This window comes from Oncorhynchus mykiss, chromosome 1 (genome assembly GCF_057628025.1).
Source record: "Oncorhynchus mykiss isolate SJ-2025 chromosome 1, ASM5762802v1, whole genome shotgun sequence".
NCBI classification, from domain to species: Eukaryota; Metazoa; Chordata; class Actinopteri; order Salmoniformes; family Salmonidae; genus Oncorhynchus; species Oncorhynchus mykiss.
This window is the reverse complement of record NC_143022.1, coordinates 56,893,376-56,917,397: the sequence shown is the minus strand read 5'-3', so window position 1 is coordinate 56,917,397 and position 24,022 is coordinate 56,893,376. Positions and strand designations below refer to the sequence as shown.

At 40.5% G+C, this 24,022-nt stretch overlaps 1 protein-coding gene and 1 long non-coding RNA gene across 2 annotated transcripts in view; both read left to right on the top strand.

Moving 5' to 3' along the window:
* Positions 1-24,022, top strand: part of LOC110525462 (tumor protein p53-inducible protein 11) — a 118,874-nt gene that overhangs the window by 42,460 nt on the left and 52,392 nt on the right. The gene's annotated exons all lie outside the window — the stretch shown is intronic.
* LOC110525471 (uncharacterized) lies at positions 10,093-13,811 on the top strand. Its single transcript, XR_016482497.1, has 4 exons — positions 10,093-10,832; positions 11,176-11,237; positions 11,414-11,520; positions 13,298-13,811. It is a non-coding gene; the product is annotated as an uncharacterized LOC110525471 (long non-coding RNA).

Sequence of the window (24,022 nt, the reverse complement as noted above, 5' to 3'; positions counted from 1 at the left end):
TATGAATCAATGGGTCCTGTGCACGGCTTATGGTTCTAATTATTGTTTATTTTATGTCAAATGTCTCACCATGATTTCTCACGAGCATTCATGTTGATCCATATTTTGTCTATGCTGACCTATTCTAAAATATCAAATAAGTGCCTGATCAATACATACCATTATGAACAGTAATTTATAATGCTGAGGCACTAATACATTGTCCAGTACACTTATTGTATGCTGTTTCCATGTACATTCCCTTATGTTTAGGGTGACTCGGGCTTTACTCATTATTGTGAAGAAGTGTATCAGTGAACTGTATTCTGTAATTAGTTACAAAACAATTGTGTATTGCTGCTGATTGTCTGAAATCCAACAGTCCATAATCAACTCTGTTGACCATGAATGCAATTCAGAGAAAATGGGTTGAGGCATTTTATTTAGGCTTGGTTTATTTTGGACATGCTGTCCATTGTTTACCTTGTCATCAACGACATGTTTACCTTGTTACCTGGCAATGACCACAAGGGTGTTTCAAAGAGTTCTCACTCAAGGCGAGTTCTGAATATTTCAGGCTTCCTGAAAGTTAGAGATGAGAGAAGGTACAATTTCTTAATTCTGATCATTTTAATAGTATAAAAAGATTGGGTGATGTTTTGGTCATTCAAAGGTTATTTTTACATGGAAATAGGATGACTGTGCAGGACCTTTTAAAATGAGCTATAGTTCCATGCAGGGGTTGGAACCGGTTCAGGAAACAGAACAGGAAACTAGGCCAACCAGGCAGGATATAACCCCACCCACTTTGCCAAAACACAGCCCACACCACTAAAGGGATATCAACAGACCACCAAATTACTACCCTGAGACGAGGCTGAGTATAGCCCACGAAGATCTCCTCCACCGCACGAGCCTGACGGGGCGCAAAACCAGACGGGAAAATCACAGTGACTCACCCCTACTCGGGAAGGAATGGAAGAGCATTAGTAAGCCATAATATGGTCATAGGCAGAGATTCACAGTGGAGAGAGGGGAGCCGCCCAGGCAGAGACCGCACTCAATCATAGGACCTACTGAAGAGATGAGTCTTCAGTAAAGACTTAAAGAAGCCACTGTAGCGATGTAAAAATTAGTGGTTTCTTTTCTGCATAATTTTTGGACAAGCTTCTGATTTTTGCAATGTTATGAAGAAGGAGAAAAGCGGTCCTTGAAATATTCTTGATACGTTTGTCAAAAGAGATCAGGGTCCAGAGTAACACCGAGGTTCTTTACAGTTTTACTTGAGACTGTACAACCATCAAGATGAATTGTCAGATCAAACATCAGAGCTCTTTTTTTTTCTTGGTACTCAGACAAAACAGATGGTAGTTCTGAGTTTTTAAAAGTAAACATTTGCCGCCATCCACTGTCTGAAACACAGGCTTGCAGGTTAGGCAATTTTGGGGCTTCGTCGTGTTTCATCTAAATGTACAGCTGTATGTCATCCGCATAGCAACGAAGTTGACATTGTGTTTCCAAATGACATCACCAAAAGGTAGAATATATATATATATAATGAAAACAATATTGGTCCTAAAATGGAGCCTTGAGGAACACCGAAACATACAATTGATTTGTCAGAGTACAAACCCTCCAGAGACAACCCGATATCTTTCTGACACATAAGATCTAAAATAGGCAAGAACTTGTCCGCGTAGGCCAATTAGGGTTTCCGATCTCTCCAAAAAGAATGTGGTAATCGATGATGTCAATAGCACCACTAAGGTCTAGGAGCACGAGGACAGATACAGAGACTTTGTCTGATGCATTAAAATATAATTTACCACCTTCATGAGTGCATTCTCGGTACTATGATGGGGTCTAAAACCAGACTAAATAATTTCATATACATCATTTGTATATGAGTTGCAGTGAGTTGCTACGCAACAGCATTTTCCCCAAAAAATTGAGAGGAATTTTTTAATTTTAGGGGTTTGGCTTTTTCAGTAGAGGCTTTATTACAGCCACTTTTAGTGCATTTGGTACACATCCGGAGGATAGAGATACGTTTATTATGTTCAACATAGGAGGGCCAAGCACAGGAAGTAGATTCTTCAGTAGTTTAGTTGGAATAGGGTCCAGTATGCAGTTGAAAGGTTTAGAGGCCATGACTGTTTTCATGAGTGTGTCATGACACAGGATTCAACAACTTGTCTCCATTGATCCTAGGTCCTGGAAGTTGTGTAGACTCAGGACAACAGCTTTGGAGAAATGCACAGATTCAAAGAGGAGTCTGTAATTTGCTTTCTAATGATCATAATATTTATAAATCCTCTCTTGGGGAATGCTTCTTTTTATTCAGCTTTGCGACAGTATCACATTTTTGGGGGATTCTTCTAATTCTCAATTAGGTTAGAAAAATATGTTGATCGAGCAGAAGTGAGGGCTCTTCGATGTTGCATGGTACCGTCTGCAAGGTAATCAGAAGACTTCCAGTTTGGTGGATCGACATTTCCGTCCCAATTTTTTGGAAGCTTGCTTCAAGGCTCCGGTATTTTCTGTATACCCGGGAGCAAATTTTTTGTGACAGTGTTTTGGTTTTTAGGGGTGTGACAGAATCTAGGGTATTACGCAAGGTTAAATTTAGTTCCTCGATTTTTGTACTCGACGTCCTTGGGTCGGTGGAGGGAGTCTTGAAGAGCATCAAGGAATCTTTGTTATCTGAAAATGTATAGCACAGCTTTTGATAATCCTTGGTTGGGGTCTGAGCAGATTAATTGTTGGGATTGCAAATGTAAAATGGTGTTCCGATAGTCCAGGATTATGAGGAAAACAGATCCACAATATTTATTCCATGGGACAAAACGATCTAGGGTATGACTGTGGCAATGCGTAGGTCCGGGGATGTGTTTGACAAAACTCACTTTGTCGATGATGGCTCCGAAAGCCTTTTTGGAGTGAGTCTGGACTTTTCCATGTGAATATTAACCTCTTGAACCTATAGGGGCGCTGTGTCATTATTGGATAAAAAGACATGCCCGTTTTAAGCGCAATATTTTGTCACGAAAAGATGCTAGACTATGCATGGAATTGACAGCATTGGAAAGACACAACTGACGTCTCCAAAACTGCAAAGATATTATCTGTGCGTGCCCCAGAACTAATGCAACAGGCGAAACCAAGATGATGTTTCATACAGGAAATGCCCCGGATTCTGAAGGCGCTGTGTTCCAATGTCTCCTTATATGGCTGTGAATGCGCCAGGAATGAGCTTGCGCTTTCTGTATATTCCCCGAGGTGTCTGCAGCATTGTGACGTGTTTGTAGGCATATCATTGGAAGATTGACCATAAGAGACTACATTTACCTGGTGTCCCGCCCGGTGTCCTGTGTGCGTAATCAGTAAGTCCATGCGCGTTCCATTTCTTCAGAATTGAAAGTAAACTGCCACGATGGATTTTATCATCGATAGATATGTGAAAAACACCTTGAGGCTTGATTCTAAACATCGTTTGCCATGTTTGTTGATATTATGGAGTTAATTTGGAAAAAAGTTCGCGTTTTAATGACTTTTTTTCTTCTTTTTTTTCTTACCCAAACGTGATGAACAAAACACAAAGAGTGATTAGTCGACACAAATAATATTTTTTGTAAAAACGGAACATTTGCTATCTAACAGAGTCTCCTCATTGAAAACAGCTGAAGTTCTTCAAAGGTAAATTATTTTATTTGAATGCTTTTATGGTTTTTTGTGGAAAATGTTGCATGCTGAATGCTAGGCTTAATGCAATGCTAGGCTATCAATACTCTTACACACATGCTTGTTTAGCTATGGTTCAAAAGCATATTTTGAAAATCTGAGATGACAGTGTTAAAAGGCTAAGCTTGAGAGCAAATAGATTAATTTCATTTCATTAGCCATTTTCATGAATAGTTAACGTTGTGTTATGCTAATGAGCTTGCTGATAGATTTACACAATCCTGGATACAGGGGTTTTTTCGTAGCTAAACGTGACGCAGAAAACGGAGCGATTTGTCCTAAACAAATAATATTTCAGGAAAAACTGAACATTTGCTATCTGAGAGTCTCCTCATTGAAAACATCTGAAGTTCTTCAAAGGTAAATGATTTTATTTGAATGCTTTTCTGTTTTTTTGTGTAAATGTTGCCAGCTGAATGCTACGCTAAATGCTATGTTAGCCATCAATACTGTTACACAAATGCTTGTTTTGCAATGGTTGATAAGCATATTTTGAAAATCTGAGATGACAGTGTTGTTAACAAAAGGCTAAGCTTGAGAGCTAGCATATTTATTTCATTTGCGATTTTCATGAATAGTTAACGTTGCGTTATGGTAATGAGCTTGAGTCTGTATTCACGATCCCGGATCCGGGATGGGGAGATCAGAAAGTTTAAAGTAATCAAAAATTTGAATTATCTGCTATGACCACAAGGTCCGATAGGAATTTAGGGAACTCAGTGAGGAAGACTATACTGCTCAGGATGTCTGTAAACAGTAGCAATACAAAGTGATTGAGTAGGCTGCATCAAGATCCTGACTAAAAGCTCAAAAGATAAGTCTTTTTTTTTTTTTACTATTGTAATTTGCTGTCGTAAATGTTAGCAGCACCTCTAGTCACTGTTGTAAACAGGAGGAGGCCTCGTTTACCACAGTAAATTAATCAGGCTTGAGCAATGTTTCAGTCAGGCCACTCACATCAGGTTTGTTCATCACTTGTTGAGGCATCTGTTCTTGCAGCGACAGTCATTTGTCCTCGTGTTTTTTTGTTTTAAAGTTGCAATCTACCTCAACCAACCAAGTTTTTAGTGGTGTTAAATTGGACAGATAATGAGGCAAATAGCAATACTTTAGCTGTTAGTTTTAATCAGTATTTGTGTAAAACGCACCAAACAAGCTGTCGGCCTAACCTTCAATGGATACAGCGAGCCACAACTGCAAATATCATACACAAGCGATGTCCTGCTCAATCTCTGACCCTTTGCTGCAAGTCTACACTGCAATGGAATATCACCATCAGTACAATGAACATGTTCCCAAGGAAAGGCTTCCAAACCAAGGAAACGTGGCAGTAGAAGAGAAATTCAGAATTCGGATTAAAAAACAGCCCTTCAGAACACCTCTTTCATCTATTATACATGGTGATGTATAAGGAATAAGACTGAGCTATGTGCTTGTTCCCAATACCTCGGAGTACCGACAATCCTGCTTGATCTGTCTGAGACCTGGCATACGGAACAATAAATCAAGTCCGACTACTGTTTACATAGCCCCCTCCGCTGACACCAAAATAGCTGCCGACTTAATTCATGACCTTGTATCCAAGGCTGAGAGTCACCTGAAGCAGTAAAGCTGATCATGGGAGAAATTAACATGTGCAAGCTATCTGAACATTTAGAGAGAAGGATAAAAAGGTGGAGATTTTCCGGACTGTTTTGAGTCCACTGAGTGGGCGACCCTGATGGACAGCGCGGATGACCTGGAAGAGGCAGCGGATATCGTCTGAGTCACCGTTTCTGTGAGGATCTCATTATTCCCAAAGAAAGTCAACATCTTCCCCAATATTAAACCATGGGAAACTCGTGAATTAAGAGCTTCTCAAACAGAAAAGAATAGTGTTTTTAAATCATGTGGCAGTAAAGAGGGAAGGAAAAATATTCAGAGGCGACTTTAAAGCAAAATCAAGGAGTGCAAGGCAGCTACAAACCATCACAGGCTACAAATCAGAGACATTGTATGACTGTCTAATGACCTTGCTTTTGCAAGTGATTTGAACAGTTTCTATTGTAGGTTTGAAGTGTGAATTTACATCGCAGCAGAAAGTGGCCTTGGACAGTAGACAGCATAGCAGCTGTTGATATACAGATCTCTGTGAATGACTTCAAGCAAAACATTCAACATGTCAACCCCACGAAAATCATATGGTCCAGATGGTGTCAGCAGCAAAGCACTTCAGGCATGCTCAGACCAGCTCACATTACCGTTCCAGAAGCTGTTCCAGCTGTCACTGAACAGTGGGATGATTCCAGACTTATGGAAGAAGTTGCTAATTGTCGCAATACCTAAAAACAGGCCAAAAGAAAAATGATTTATGCCCTGTAGCCATGACATCTATACCTAATGCAGTGTTTTGAAAAAAATAATTCAAAATCAACTTCTCTCTGGTCTCTCATCCCAATTAGACTCAAACAAATTTTCCTGCTGTGCCTCCAAAGGTGTTGATAATGCGTTACTTGTGCATAAACTGGTCAACTTGGGTGTTAACTCTCTACTTATCAAGTGGATTAATAGTTTATTTATGAACCGTACTCAACAAGTGAAGTTTAACTCTGCCATCTCCACATCTAAAATGGTGAATACGGGAGCCACTAAACAAAAAAGATGGCGACCAGCAATTTAGGCATGGTGGCAGCACTTTTACATTGTTTTAAATGTTACTGAAAATAATTGCATCTGCTATTTACATTAAATAATAGTAAATTCTCAGCAACTTCCCAGTCATGCAAACACTTTTGATGGCATCCAGCACTGTATTTGGAAGGAATGTTATATACCAAACTTTCATAGCACCTTGGCACAAACCAAAATGGTCATCCAGTCAAATCGCAAATTAATGGTGGAGCTCTTATAATAACTCTATGCCTTCTCTTATCGGGTGATATCCATCAATGCCCTGGACCTCACTTTATCACAAACTCCATCAAACGGCCTATGCACCCATGTTCCTCTTGCGAACGGTGGATAAAGAGTAACAAAGCTTTGGTATGTTTTGAATGCGTGCAGTGGATTCATTTAAAATGCAGCGATTCTAGCTTTGGGCAAGGGGTCAATGAAGCTTACCGTTGCTGTCAGTGTGCTGTATCCACAGGGTGTGTGAGCACTGAAGGTGGAGTGGGACCAGAGGACTTACCGAGGGTGGAGAGTGCACCGGAGGGGGGGGGGTCCACAGTAGAGCGGAGGCAACCAGAGGTGAGTGACGGGGGACACGGTGAGGACGATGGAGTGGCACCTGGGGAGGGGTGCTCCATGGCGACAGAGGCCACCGGAGGCAGGGCAGTGGGAAGATGGCAGCGCAGGGGGAGGCGAGTTACAAGTGGATCGGGAATTCAATGAGGTCTTTGGGAAGAAAGGCTTACATTTTGTTCACCTAAACGTCCGAAGCCTACTACCGAAGATCGATGAGATACACCTGTTTGTTTGCAAATCAGAGGTGGGTGTCTTATGTTTTACTGAGACATGGTTGGATTCATCTGTTTGTGACTCAGAAATTGAGTTAGGTAATTACTCTGTCAGGAAGGATTGGAATCGGAACAGTGGGGGAATATGTGCGTTTGTAAGATCAGACATTGCTTTTAAAGTCAGATCGGATTTAAACGCTGATCTGGAGATTGTCTGGCTGGATATTTGCCTTCTCATGGATGGATGAAGCTAAGAGGGGTTAATTTGCTGAGAAAATAATTGAAAACTAAAATGACCTTAAAGCTTTGAAAATCATTTAAAGAACTAGGCTGTAGTAGTACTACCAAAAACAAACTAAACAGTATTGGACTGAACATCAAAGGGGAGATGATGGTATATGAAAAAGCAGAGGTTGCCAATGAATTCAACTTTTAATTTTAATTTTATTTTTTACTTCTGTTGTCAGCAAGCTGCCCATCAGTTCTGGATTGTATGAAAGCAAACAAGTCAAGAAGTATTATGTAGAGTTAGGAGTTCCGCCAAACTCTTTTTGTTTTGCAAAGGTAGCAACAGCCAAAATAGTCAGTATGCTGGCAGAGCTTAAATGCTCCAAAGCCACAGGCCTTGATAATATTCCTGCAAGGTTTCTTATAGATTCTGCTGAGCAAATTGGCCCTTGTATTATGCTTATTGTTAATCTCTCTCTTGAACAAGGCACCTTTCCCAGGGACATGGAACAAGCTAAAGTTATATTTCTGTATAAGAAGGGGATAAAGTCTGACCCTGGGAGTTATAGGACTGTATCTATCGTCTGTGTAACAAAGATCCTGGAGAGAATTGTACATGAGCAAATGTATGAATATGTTAACAAACAGGGTCTAATGTATGATTTTCAGTCAGGTTTTAGAAAAACATACTCCACTGATTCATGTCTACTTGACTGACTTCATCAGGAAAAAGATTGAGGTAAATCTGTGTGGAATGGTACTGCTTGACCTACCGAAGTGGTTAACTGTATCAAGGCCTATCTCCTCATTTCCAAACTGGAGGCACTGGGGATAAGCAGTATCCCTCTAGGCTGGGTAAAGTCCTATTTAGTAGTGTAGTGGAGTTCTGCAGGGGAGCATGCTTGGGCCCCTGCTGTTTTTATTGTATATTAAGTATATGAAAGATGCTTGTTCTTGCTGTCTTTTTCTTTATGCAGATGACTCTACACTTCTGGTGTCTCACAAAAATAAAACTATATTGAAGAGCATACTTCGCACAGAGCTTACTAACATTAGCAAATGGCTTGGAGATAAGCTATCTCTGCTGGACCCAAGGAAAGAAACTACAAGCATCCAAAAACACCCCTAAGCTAAACTAGCCTATTTCAACAACAGCTAACTAACTAACCAAAAATACAGTGGGTGGTCCACCCAGTTCTAACTAGTTTTTAACAAAGTTTACCTACGGGTAGTGTATGCCCATGGGTGACTTGTCTTGGTTCTCCCTTATTCCACCATCAAACACCATAACAAAAACAATACTCACAGGTGAGGACAAAGCGATATGGAGGTGCTCAAACAAAAGAGTGCTCAATACATAAAGCGAGATAGAGACATAGAATGGAGCGAGTGAACCAGAGAGGATCTACAAACATATGGCATTTACAGAGAGATTGAGCTCCAGAGCAAACAACTGAAAGGGTTTTTAAACCAAGGGAAATGAACTGTGATTGGGTAGGAAACAGGAGGAGGTGTGTCTTCTGATTGATTGGTGACTGATTGTGGAGTGATTATTTCCACCTGTGAGGGGAGAGAAACGACAATCCATAATTACTTTAAGACATGAAGGTCAGTCAATATGGAATATTTCAAGAACTTAAGTTCATTCAAGTGCAGTCGCAAAAAGCATCAAGCACTATGATGATACTGGGTCTCATGAGGACCACCACAGAAAAGGAAGACCCAGAGTTACCTCTGCTGCAGAGGATTAGCGTTACGAGCCTCAGAAATTGCCCAAATAAATGCTTCACAGAGTTCAAGTAACAGACACATCTCAACGTCAACTGCTCAGAGGATTGGATTGGATTGGAGGATTCTAAATTGTTTGCCTTCATTAGACAACTGTTTCAATATTTCTGTAAATCAGTATTTATTCCCGTAGTAATTTGTTATAGATCCATAACTAAATAAACATCTGCAATTTGAAAGTGTTTTTTATCATTATTTTATTAACGAAATGTATTTATTTGTTTATTAGGCTACTGTGTAGTCTACAATACATACTGTAGTAAACATGGGAAAGTGCCTCATTCCTCACATAAGGGAGAGCAGGCCATGTCTGTACTACAGAATGCGGGGCATGCGGGAGACTGGTGTTATTTCATAGTTGTGATGTCTTCACATATGTAGAAAATAGTAAAACTATAGAAAAACTTGAATGAGTAGGTGTGTCAACTTTTGACTGGTACTTGATTAATTAATTTGATTTAATATTATGGTGTTTCTATTCCATGAAAAACCCACTGGGTTTCCGTTAGGATGGAACAGAAAATATGGCGCTGTACAGTGTTACGCTCATAAATTCAGAGCATTGTCATATTGTCAGTTTGTAAATTCAGACCGTTTTGCTCTCAGAACGCACACTGGACGTTTGGGCCGAGGAGTAGGGTTGATTTGAGCATTCTGGCCTTACAACGGCAGTCAAGCACCCAAGCTAACGTTGACTAGCTTGCTAGCTACTCCCAGACACACATGAGACCACTGACCATTTTACTCACCCTAGCAGAGCTGGTTAAGCTGTGTTGGTGTTAACCAGAGCGTTGGTGACTAACTGTGCTGCTGGAAACAATTTAATTACGCTTTTAATTACGTTTGCTGACACGGCCATATTCAACGGGTGTTGAACGCTCGTAAATTAATTATTCTGCGCTCTGGAGAGATGGAAAAATCTCCAAGTTCTGGTACACTCAGACGAGAGTGCTCTGAAATTGGTGTAGATAGCCAGAGTGAATTTAGATAAGCTCAGAATGACGTAAATAATCAAGTCAATAAACATTGGGTAGTTAGCCTGTAGTTAATATACTGTCAAGTTTGATTTTTAACTACTAACGTTAGGTAGCTAGCTAACATACCGGTACATACTGCTGTAATGATATGTTATGTGGTTTGCAAGGACAGCGTAGCTAACAAATTGTCAGCCAACATAACATGTAAGGTAACATAACTTTATTACATTGAGTAGCAAGCTACCCCTTGGTCGTTAGGGCAAATCTGGTCTGTGATAGGAGGGGGGGTTTCACACCTAGCTCGGCTATTAGACTATTCTTTAGTAAAGGTTAAATAGTCTATTGTTCAGCTATTAGCCCCCTTCCCCAACTTGCAGCAAATTGTTGTTGTTCCCATCTCATTCCTTTCCCTCTTCCACACGTCATCATTCTGCGCCTGAGGGGCTCGCTTGTGGGTGTGCTGGCAGGATATTTTTGTTTGTGCGTCAAGAATTCTACATACAGTAGCACGTTTGTATGAAGGTGTGATTATTCACAGGCAAATTGTTATATGCTATGGAGGTACATTTGTGTCTTTGTCGAGAGCAAAACGTTTTATTTTCAATCAAAAAGCAAATTTTTCAAACACAAAGGAAGTCATAGCGGACACCACCAAAGAAGGACTGTGATGATGGCATCTCAGGTAAGCAGCACTGGGCGTTCTTCCGTACAACTTTTACATAGCTAGTAGTTAGATCTTCCGATTCAGTGTTGGTTCATAACATTCTACTACATACATACATACATACATACATACATACATACATACATACATACATACATACCGTAGAATGATAAATCATGCAATTATTATTCTCAAGCTAACCAAAAGCATTTAGCTATGAACGCCAGTTCTCGTCATTTTCAGCATAATTAATCTAACTCTTTCATGGCAACTCATAAGCAGGCCATGTCATATTTGTTTCATAGTCGATATATAATTATATTTCATGACAGTAACGGTAAGCTTTTTTTTTTTACTGAAGGATGAAAGAACACCGTCTGTCACGAAGAGTTAAGGAGTCTTTACAGCGTGTAGATGGTGCAGGTATCATTGCATATTTCCCATCACCTGATGAACAACCACAATACCAGTCTGATGTTAACATTTCTGTGCTGTATTGACGTATCCTGAAAATGACATCTGCTGCTTTAGATTGAACGGTCATATCTCAATTATTGTTTTCATATCTACAAAAAATAAGCTATTTTCTTTACTTTCAGAGAGCAAGCTGATCAAGGGGTCAAAAATGTAGATATTCCCAGATGTTCACTGCCCGAGGAAAAGGCAGTGGAAGCTTCATTGCTGGCAAAAGTGTCCATAACCAGAGGTAATTAAACTGTTCTGTGTTCTTTTTCTCCATCTCTGCCTGTCTTGTTGTACATAGAACCTGTCTCACATGCCTTAATTAAAAAACCTTTAAGATGTCAGTTGCTGATTTTCAGATTTACACCACATAAACACAGCCGTTTTCACTGGACTATCTGTTGCTGCCAAGTCATGATTTCCCTGGGAGTTAGCCTTGCAATAACCAAGTGCCCTCTATATTTAAATGTTTCAGGTACACTCCGATAGGTGTCTGCTTCACATACAGTACCTTCTATTGACATTATATTCTCAAATCAAATTTTATTGGTCACATACACATGGTTAGCAGAGGTTAATGAGAGTGTAGTGAAATGCTTGTGCGTCTATGCAGTAATATCTAAAAAGTATTGTAAAAAATTCACAACTACCTAATACACACAAATATAAAGGGATGAATAGAATATGTACATGTACAGTTGGAAGTTTACATACACTTAGGTTGGAGTCATTAAAACTCATTTTTCACCCACTCCACAAATTTCACAAATATAGTTTTGGCAAGTCGGTTAGGACATCTACTTTGTGCATGACAAAGCACTTCATGATGACAGAAATGAGTGCAATGGGGCGATAGTCATTTAGTTACCTTCACTTTCTTGGGAACAGGAACAATGGTGGCCATCTTGAAGCATGTGGGGACAACAGACTGTGGGAGGGTTTGATTGATATGTCCGTAAACACACCAGCCAGCTGGTCTGCGCATGCTCTGTAAATGTGGCTAGGGTTGCCATCTGGGCCGATAGCCTTGCAAGGGTTTACACATTTAAATGTTTTCCTCACGTTGGCCACATTGGCTTTGGTAGCAGGCTGTGTCAGTGACACTGTATTGTCCCCAAAGCGAGCAAAGAAGTTCTTTAATTTGTCTGGGAGCAAGACGTCGATGTCCGCGACCGGGCTGGTTTTGTGTCTGTTTTTCAGCATAAAGTACTCTTTAGCCACTTAGTGTGGACACCAGGTGAGACCACACACACACAATAAGTCTCTCTTCTTCACTTCATCCCTCTCCCCCTTCTCCCTAAATCCTCTAGGTTATATCTGCTGTTTTGTAGAACCCCTCATGCATCTGAACTGGCTGACACAGATGGCATAGCATGATCATAGGTGAGAGGAAACTTGGTCGGGTCAACAGGAAGTGTTATTAAAGATATGCTTTACATTGAAATAGAGATGTAGTAGTTCCAGAGTTAATGATCCAAAGTTAGTTTTGAATTTCACCTCCTGATGATTATTTTTATTTATTTTATTTATTTTACCTTTATTTAACCAGGTAGGCAAGTTGAGAACAAGTTCTCATTTACAATTGCGACCTGGCCAAGATAAAGCAAAGCAGTTCGACAGATACAACAACACAGAGTTACACATGGAGTAAAACAAACATACAGTCAATAATAAAGTATAAACAAGTCTATATACAATGTGAGCAAATGAGGTGAGAAGGGAGGTAAAGGCAAAAAAAGGCCTTGGTGGCAAGGTAAATACAATATAGCAAGTAAAACACTGGAATGGTAGTTTTGCAATGGAAGAATGTGCAAAGTAGAAATAAAAATAATGGGGTGCAAAGGAGCAAAATAAATAAATAAATTAAATACAGTTGGGAAAGAGGTAGTTGATAGGGCTAAATTATATGTGGGCTATGTACAGGTGCAGTAATCTGTGAATTATGATGACTGACCGTGTTAGAATAGAAAAAACAAGGCTTAATCATAATCTCTCTCTATCCATCTGTCTCTCGTCTGCAGGTATGTTTTGATGTGAGAGAGGAAGCCTGTCCCATCATCGGCACCTCACACGCTCTTAAGATTTGGGCCCCCAGTTGGCCCGAAGGGTTAGGAGACACCGTGATTGTGATGAACTGAGAGAATATTAGGGTAGCACTGTAATTCATTAATCGGATGCTGTCTACCGCTGGTCTTACCACTTTCCCTTTGTCTTCCACACCTCTCTCCCCACCTCATCTTTCTTCCTTGTTTAATAATGCACACCGTATGTTCATTGAAGTACAGATTGAACTTGTATTTATATTATAATGCATGTATTATGTTTTTATAACACCTGGCTAATGAACGTCTTTCAATAAATGTTTCACATTCTCCACTGGTTGAAATTAAGTATCTCATTGCAATACTATCCTGTGTCCTCAGATTAATGCAGATGAAGGGAGTTAGATATGCATTGTTTTTTTTCTGTATATATGAATTACAAATCAATCATGTTTCTAGTCTATTGCATAGTTACAATGTGTAATCATTGATGTCCCAGGAGCAGGAGTAGTAAACACTGTTGAAGTGTATAATTGTAATACATACATGCAGACACAGCATCATTCAAATAATGGAGTTTGATATGCCTGAAAAGAATGTCTCAGATTCATACCTGAACCGCACCTTTATTTGCCAAGGGAGAGTTCATGATCAGTGAATATATTCAATGTACAGGCTACAATGTGGGGATCTCACGTGTGGTAATAACTGCAGTACATGTATATAGGACTTCCATGGCACAGTAAAGTTATTATATTCTACTCTATCCATAGGCTTCATTAATGCCATTCAGACTTGAAGTTGATACAACAACTATGATAGCTGATTTGCTGGTTTTCTCAGGAGTCCCTAAAACATTAAACACAAATTACAAATGCATTCTCCTGTCATAACACTAGCTAGCTAGCTGGCTAATGTTAGCTAGTCAGATAACTTGCTAAATAACGATTTTTGTAAATTAACTTTATGACAAAAAAATATGCACAAACGTTTCACTACACTAGCTAACACATTCCTCTCAATTGTACATTTTTTGCTTGACTCGTTATGATGTTATAACTACTTACATTTTGTTCCACTATAATGTTTTGTCAGCCATGTTTGTTGAAGAAAGCCACCAGGAACGGGTGGCTCGCGCTAATTCATCATTGGAACCACTCGATATGATTGGTCATATAAAAGCCTTGGGACTCAAATGCATAATGAGTTTTCTAACTCCCCCTTGTGGTGGTCTGGAGCAATGAAGCTGTTACGCTGGGTACCTCTAAGTCCCACGGTGCAAGCTCGCAACTTTTAAAGGAGGAACCACTGTAGGTATAATTCTACGAACCTAATTCATACGAACCTAAGAACACCTACTCCTTCCATGACATGGACTGATCAGGTGAAAGCTATGATCTCTTATTGATGTCACTTGTTAAATCCACTTCAATCAGTGTAGAAGGGGATTTTTAAGCCTTGAAACAATTAAGAAATGGATTGTGTTTGTGAATGGGCAAGACAAAAGATTTAAGTCCCTTTGAAAGGGGTATGGTAGGAGGTGCCAGGCGCAAAGTTTTTTGTCAGAACTGCAACGCTGCTGGATTTTTCACGTTCAACAGTTTCCTGTGTGTATCAAGAATGGTCCACCACCCAAAGGACATCCAGACAGCTTTCGACACCTTATAGAGTCCATGCCTGACGAATTGAGGCCGTTCTGAGGGCAAAAGGGGGTGGGGGGGTGCAACTCAATATTAGGTGTCCTAATATTTTGTATACCTAGTGTATAATGCATGTCATAACAAGATGCTCATTACTTCAAGCCTCCTCTTCAACTCTATCTCGCTCTCTGCCACCACAACATTTCTGTGGCATCTTGCGCCATCTGTCCATCACGCATGTAAAACAAACTAGCTTGCCTGCTCTATCTGCACTGAATGGTGATGTAATTTAATGAGCTAAATGTAAAAAAACAGTTTTTCATAAGTTAAAAAGGAACAGAAAGTAACTATATAAATAGGTAATTTTGTTTGGATTCGAACCGGTTCAGAACTTTAGTTTGCTGGTCGGAACAGTGGAACGAAACAAAAAAGTGGTTCTGTTCAGAATGAAACGGTTGGAAAATAATTTCTGTTCCACGCCTTGAGTCAGTATTGGTTTCTTAATTACGTGCTTATTGCGGCGCAATGCACTGAATGATTGCATTTTCTTCATGTTGGCGTGGTATTGGGTCCATTGACCCATCTCTCTCGATTTGTTCAATTGCGTTTATATCCCCCATCACATCTGGATCACTTAGTCATACCATGGTAGATATTGTATCGGATGCTGAGACTCTCCGCTGCATAATTCCTCTGGGATCCTCTCTCTCCTTGCTCACTGCTCATTCTGCACTTTCCTCATGTTCCCTCACCTACGATGGATGCACGCATGCATTCTCACATGTGAGCTTACACACACATGCACCAATGAAGACGGGCACTGATGTAAACGCATACAAAGATACAGAGATCCTCACATAAAGAGACATGCACACATTTGTTGTACTCATAACTACAGGATTATCTTTGTATTCCATCAAATGGCATTAGACACACAGACCACAGTCTGATCAGAGCTGAAATATTAATCAGAAAGCAGGAGACCGTCATATATGGTGAAGGTTGGCTTGTGATGAAACGTCAGTCTGCATCCCCATCTTTCTTTTCCTCCAGTGTATGTTTTCTCTCCTGATGTTTTAGCAGATAGGCAGCTCTGATCTTTCTCTCCCTCATCTCCCTCATCTCTTTCTCCCTCCCTTCATCTCATCCCTTTCTCCTTACTGTTAGTGTTTTTGCTGGGAGGCAGCTCCAATATCTCTCTGCCCAAATCCTTTTCTCCCTTATCTCTCCATCCTCAGTGTTATTGTGTTCAGCTCCCTCCTTGCTAAAACTATCTGACACTTTGATCCGTATTTGTTTAGTCTCTGGCCGCTTCCGAAATCTCTTGCCTAATACTTAAACTGCATACCGTGTATTCATCGTACTACATACTATTTAGAATGTACTGGTTAGTAAAAAGGTATGTAGTAAGCAACAAATCAGCATACTACTCATCCATACTGAGGAGTCATCGTCGATGCGTAATATTATTTGTACCCCGCCATTCGTTCAATTATCAGCTGTTGTCAAACACAGGTGGGTGTGAAAAGACGATTCTCTTCCACAATCGTGTGCAGCAAATTCGACTAGATGAAAATCTTAAATTAGTATGAAATCCTGACTTTTAAAGCATACACTTTGTTTTATTTAACACTCAGGAGTTGAGGGAAGGGAGGGCGAGAGAGATGGGAACTGCCTCTGCTAAAACAAGAAAGCATATACACATGACGGATTGTCAGGGGTCCGGAACATAATTACAACTATTTTGTAGATTGCAAATTGACCGCAAGAATCCAAAATATTTGACTAAAACATAATAAATTCTGTCCATTTCTGTACATTTCACTTACGATCACATACATCTCTCTACTATGCGTGGCAATACTTTGGAACATATATCCTGAATTAAAATCCCTTGGGAGCTTATTTGCTTGTGTTTTTACAGTCTCCAACAATTTATTATTATTATTTTGCTCAAAAAACTTTGCAGGGCAAATAAAATCACCCGCTATCAATGGGGAACCTTGCCCAATGAGATAATGGAGATAAAGGAGAAACGCATACATTCATAATCACTCACTCTTTCCCCAATGACATACTGTAGATTAATGCAGATATTCTTAACTCATTGTTTAGTCTCTGACACCGGGGACTTGGTTAGAGAGACCGATTGTGGAGATACAGTACCAGTCAAAAGTTTGGACACCTACACATTCCATGTTTTTCTTTTATTTTTTACAATTTTCTACATTGTAGAATAATAGTGAAGACATCAAAATGATAAAATTACACACATGGAATCATGTGATTATTCAAAGTAGCCACCCTTTGCCTTAATGACAGCATTGCTCACTCTTAGCATTCTCTCCACCAGCTTCATGAGGTAGTCACCTGGAATGCATTTCAATTAACAGGTGTGTCTTGTGGAAAGTATTTCCTCAATGCGTTTGAGCCAATCAGTTGTGTTGTGACAAGGTAGGGGTGGAATACAGAAGACAGACGTATTTGGTACAACTGTGAGTCCCAAAATGTCTTGAATGCTCCTACATAAATTATGCAATATGCCAGGGAGATGCAGTGCAATTGGAAAGTATTCAGACCCCTTGCCTCTTTCCCACATTTTGTTACGTTACAGCCTTATTCTAAAATGTATTCAATTGTTTTTTCCCCTCATCAATCTACACACAATACCACATAATGCCAAAGCATAAACTGTTTTTTAGACAATTTGTTCTAAATAAATAAAAAAATATATACATTTACATAAGTATTCAGACCCTTTACTCAGCACCTTTAGCAGGGATTACAGCCTCAAGTCTTCTTGGGTATGATGCTACAAGCTTGGCACCTGTATTTGTGGAGTTTCTCCCATTCCTCTTTGCAGATCCTCTGAAGCTCTGTCAGGCTGGATGGGAAGCATTGCTGCACAGCTATTTTCAGGTCTCTCCAGAGATTTTCGATCGGTTTCTAGTCCGGGCTCTGGTTGGGCCGCTAAAGGACATTCAGAGACTTGTCCTGAAGCCACTCCTACGTCGTCTTGGCTTGTGCTTAGGGTCGTTGACCTGTTGGAAGGTGAACCTTCGCCCCAGTCTGAGGTCCTGAGCACTCTGAAGCAGGTTTTCATCAAGAATCTCTTTTGTACTTTGCTCCGTTCATCTTTGCCTCAATTCCTACTATTCTCCCAGTCCCTGCCACTGAAAAACACACATGGTTCCACCACCATGCTTCACCATAGGGATGGTGCCAGGTTTCCTCCAGACGGGATGCTTGTCATTCAGACCAAAGAGTTCAAACTTGGTTTCATCAAACCAAAGAATCATGTTTCTCATGGTCTGAGAGTCTTTAGATGCCTTTTGGCAAACTCCAAGCGGGCTGAGGTGTGCCTTCCGTCTGACCACTCTACCACAAAGGCCTGATTGGTAGAGTGCTACAGAGATGGTTGACCCATCTTCATGGAGAAACTCTGGAGCTCTGTCAGAGTGACCATTTGATTCTTGGTCACCTCCCTGATTAAGGCCCTTTCCACCATTTGCGCAGTTTTGCCAGGCAGCCAGCTCTTGGAAGAGTCTTGATGGTTCCAAACTTCTTCCATTTAAGAATGATGGAGGCCACTTACTCTGACTTGCACTGTCAACTGTGAGACCTTATATAGACAGGTGTGTGCCTTTTCTAAATCATGTCCAATCAATTGAATTTACCACAGGTGGACCCAAACAAGTTGTAGAAACATCAAGGATGATCAATGGATTCACCTGAGCTCATTATTGGGTATTGTGTGTAGATTGCTGTGAGGAACATTTTGTATTTAATCCATTTTAGAATAAGGCTGTAGCGTAATAACATTTGGAAAAAGTCAAGGGGTCTGAATACTTTCCAAAGGCCTGAATGTATACTGTAGCTAAGAAAGTAATAGTAAGTGTATGTTGTGTAGTAAGCTGTTAGTAGCCTATGTACCTCTCCCTAATAATTTGGTCATTTTCTCCCTTATAACTTAGCCTACTGTTCTGAGTAGTTTGAACAGCCCAGTACGTCACTGGGGCCAAGCTTCCTGCCATCCAGGACCTCTATACCAGGCTGTGTCAGAGGAAGGCCCTAAAAATTGTCAAAGACTCTAGCCACCCTAGTCAAAGACTGTTCTCTCTGCTACTGCATGGCAAGTGGTACCGGAGCATCAAGTCTAGGTCCAAGAGGCTTCTAAACAGCTTCTAGCCACAAGACTCCTGAACATCTCGTCAAGTGGCTACCCTGACTATTTGCATTGCCCCTCCCCCTCTTTGCATCACTACTACTCTCTGTTGTCATATGCATAGTCATGTCAATAACTTTACCTACATGTACATACTACCTCAACTAACCGGCGCCCCCGCACATTGACTCTGTACCAGTACCCCCCTCTATATAGTCTCGCTATTGTTGTTTTACTGCTGCTCTTTAATTACTTGTTACTTTTATCTCTTATTCTTGTCTGTATTTTTTGAAACGGCATTGTTGGTTGGCGGCTCTTAAATAAGCATTTCACTGTTATATTCGGCGCATGTGACTACTAAAATTTGATTTGATTTGACTTGGTGGTGCACATGTCGCCTATAGCCTCTTTTTAGAGAAATGTCATCATTATTGTAACAGCTTTCATTGCCTGCTTATGTCCCCTTTATTTATCCTACGGTTCTGACTTGGTGTACAGGGAGAATACTGTAAGAACAGCCCATGTTCTGAATTCTGTCGCTGTACATTTCAAAAGTGCGGAATAAATTGTCTGTCTTAACCCGTCTTAACCCGCTCATGAATGTCTTAATCGAAATTACGGATTGCCTCTTATCCGCTTATTCCCTTATGCTGTAGTTTGTACATCTCAATTGTCAGTAGAAAATATTTGTTTAACCCCTCTAGGGTATGTGGGATGCTAGCGTTTGACTATGCATGCTTCTGGTGACCAAGCAGCACACAGGGCACTGCTTCATTCCAGTCTATTCAATACAAGTCATTAAGCATGCTTCTGGTGACTAAGCACTGTGCGGTCACTGCCTCCTACTTCCAGTCTTTTCAATAGTCATACACAGCATGATAGTCTCTTACACTGTGTTGGGCCGGCTACTGCTACAGTATGTTTTGTTCTTTTTGTTTGGCATCTTTACCTCTGTCTTTGGCATCATTAAAGTGAAGACTTATTTTATCAAATCAATTCTCTGTAGCTATTATTACATTATTAAACCAATCATGTACATGCAATTAACTAGGAATTCAGGGCACCAAGGAAAATCTTCAGATTACAAAGTTGTAATTTTCCTAACATAACTCTTCAGATATTTTATCTTATTTTATCTTATATTTTAGATCTGGTCAATTAGTCTTCTAACTAATTATTCTTTACCTCATGTTTGTCTCATTCCAAACATCGTAAATTGTTGGTTATCTGCACGAACCCAGCCTTTACTATGAATCATCCATACACCAATTGTCTTAGTAAATAAATAATCCAACTAAGTAACCACAGAAATGCATAAACACACAAACAGTAGATATGGTTACAAGGAAATGATAGGGGAGGTTCCCTAGTGGGCTAAGCCGGTATGATGCTAAATGCTAATTCTTTACGCATGAACGCTCACTCATTCGGGAATAATTGCAATCAATATATATATATATTTACGCCCAGTGTGTCGTCGTGATCTCTGTTGGAATCGTGCGTCCTTCTGTTGGAGAGTCAGTTCACCATTGCCTCTCAGCCTCCCTGAATATCAGAAGTATTCCGTGGTTAGAATGGATACTTCAGATTACCATACAGAAATGTTCTCATAGAAACCATGTATCAACACTCGTCATACGTGTCTCTTAAGTGTCCACGGGCCTTTCCCACCTTCTCACAAGTGGACATTTTGTATCAAATGATCATTTTGGGGGATTTAGGAGTTCGCCATGTGAAATCCTTTGTTCTCTCTCTGTCTCTTTCTGCATGGCCAGGGGGAGAGCGTCTCCTCCAGGAATTTACAAACTGAGATAACAGAACCTGGGTGTAGGATAGAGAAAGGGGGAAGCCACTAGTTATAGCCAAAAAGGGCCACATCATGACACCTCTAATGTCCCCATTTGAAAGATCGAAATGTATTTTCAGGACTATCAGCTACTATATAAGAATGTGAGTTATAAGAATGAAGAATGATTTCCTGAAAGCAATTTTCTGCTTATCTGCCAGCGTTACTGTTCCATCTCCCCTGAGGAGAAAATAAAATGCTATTGCAATTACAAGTAATTGCTTTATTGAATGGCAAACACATTAAATGGTGTTGTTTTTGTTTCAGTTGAATTGTCCTCTTGCCATATGTACCTCGGCAGTTGGTCCAACTCAGACAAAGAGACTCCTGGGATATTTTAATCAGGTTGCAAAAAGAGCGCAGAGTGGGAGTCGGAGGTTTGTGTGGAGGGAAGTGTTGTCTCAGTGTTTAAACATCCTGTTGTCGTTCTGTTCTCCTGCCCTTCCATGGTTGGAAAAAACATTGATGCTTTCCCTCGGTGAGGGATAGCAGTCTTTCCTGTGCTGTGTGCTACGTGCCAAGCAGGGGCATAGGGTAGGTAGACTTGTGCTAACAAGAAGCATTGGGTGAGGGTGGTTGGATGTGTGCCAACCAGGATTTTGTACCCAGGCCATTAGAAATGTAGTCTACTATAGCACACTCCCAAAAAAATATTATTTTTAGTTATGTTTTATTGTCACATGCACTGGATATGTGCAGTGAAATGTGTTGTTTTAAAGGTTCAGTCTTAGTAGTACGGTGCCTCTGGAGAATTTGGGTTATTAAGTGCCTTGCTCAACTGTATGTTGACAGATTTTTTTACCTTGTCGGCTCGGGTATTCGAACCAGCGACTTTGTGGTTACTGCTAGGTTACCTGCCACCTTGTATGCAGGAAATAAGAGGTAATTTTGTGAGCCATTGGAGCCAATGCTAACTACCGTTAGCGCAATGGCTGGAAGTCTACAAGAACATCCCATAGACTTTCAGTCATTGTGCTAACGCTATTGCTTAAAAACACTAGAAAGCAACTTCCTGCAAGCTGTACGCAGAGAAATAAAAATGATATCCACGAGTTCATCTGACTCTGGGGAAGTAGATAAAGGGCCTCATTGACAAAATCTCAAACTCTTGTTATATATTTATCATGCCCGTTATCAAGTCATACTGTTAAAATAACAACACAGGCATGTGTCATGTATGCTTAGGCTCCTACCAAGTTAGGGATACTGTTTTGGAGCCTAGTTCCTGTCTTTAAAGTTGTACCTGCTCAGTCAGGTTAAGACCAGTGAATTCCAGATACCCCAAAGCTGCCACAGACCGAGCCAACCAGACAGAGGAAAAGCTTCAGTTTCGCTAGACAGTGAAATACTGTGGGCTGGGCTGGCACAACAGATGGAGCTTAGAGACTCCATGCTGTACACAAGCTCATTTTGTCTTTTCCGTCTTTCCACTTCAATTTAGACTCCTTATTTTTCCACTTCCTCCCTCTATTACATTGTGATTTGGACATCCTTAACATCCCAAATTGGATGGCTATAAAGCCAATTCAGCCTTTCTCTTTTTCAATAAATTGTTCAGTGTCTGTGTCTAAGGTTGTGCACCCACTGGGGTTCTGATGGTAGGGAGTCTGGGTACCTAATGCTCTGGGTACCTAATTCTCTGCTTGAAGCCATCTCCAGGCTCTAGAAACCATGGGCAGCCATGTGAAATGTTAATCTCATTATTTTATGGAAACAGTTAAAGGTCGGTATGTGTACTGTGACCTTCTCTCATGACGTCCTCCTGCCTTGAGCCAGTTATGACAAACAGTAGGTGGAACATCTCCATTATTTTTCCTTGGCATTGCATACTTCTCTCTCCTTGCAGTCTTCTCTTAACGCATTGGAGGAGAAGGCCCGAGGGGAGGAACCTGAGATCTTCTACTCCAATTTGATTTTGAGAAGGATGCGAAGATAGAGTATGAATCTAATCAAGGATAAACAATTGAGGTTCATCCATAGACACAAGGGTAAGTGCATGTGAATAAAGGGTCTTGGGAGAAATTAGGCTTGTGCTATTTCAGGGAAGAATCAATATGCTCAAAGAGAAACAGGATATAGAGAGGTGTGAGGTGATGTTGCCCATTTGAACTTGAAATGTTTGTTTGAGGTTGTCTGTACGGTGAGGAAACTGCCCGGAACAGACGAGGGTTCAATGGAAATGCCCTTCTAGCCTTGTTTTAGGTTGTCTGTATGGTGAGACAAGGGTTCACTGGAAATGCCCTTTTCTTCTAGCCTGGTACTAGGTTGTACAGTTGAAGTCGGAATACACTTAGGATGGAGTCATTAAAACTTGTTTTTCAACCACTCCACACATTTCATGTTAACAAACTATAGTTTTGGCAAGTCGGTTAGGACATCTACTTTGTGCATGACACAAGTCATTTTTCCAACAATTGCTTACAGACAGATTATTTCACTGACAATTCACTATCACAATTCCAGTGGGTCAGACATTTACATACACTAAGTTGACTGTGCCTTTTAAACAGCTTGGGAAATTCCAGAAAATTATGTCATGGCTTTAGAAGCTTCTGATAGGCTATTTTACATCATTTGAATCAATTGGAGATGTACCTGTGGATGTATTTCAAGCCCTACCTTCGAACTCAGTACCTCTGTGCTTGACATCATGGGGAAATCAAAAGAAAGCCAAGACCTCAGAAAAAATGTTGTAGACCTCCAATTGTAGACCTCTGGTTCATCCTTGGGATCAATTTCCAAATGCCTGAAGGTACCATGATCATCTGTACAGTCGTGGCCAAAAGTTTTGAGAATGACACAAGTATAAATTTTTACAAAGTCTGCTGCCTCAGTTTATATGACGCAATTTGCATACACTCCAGAAGGTTATGAAGAGTGATCAGATGAATTGCAAAGTCCCTCTTTGCCATGCAAATGAACTGAAACCCCCCAAAACATTTCCACTGCATTTCAGCCCTGCCACAAAAGGACCAGCTGACATCATGTCAGTGATTCTCTCGTTAACACCGGTGTGAGTGTTAACGAGGACAAGGCTGGAGATCACTCTGTCA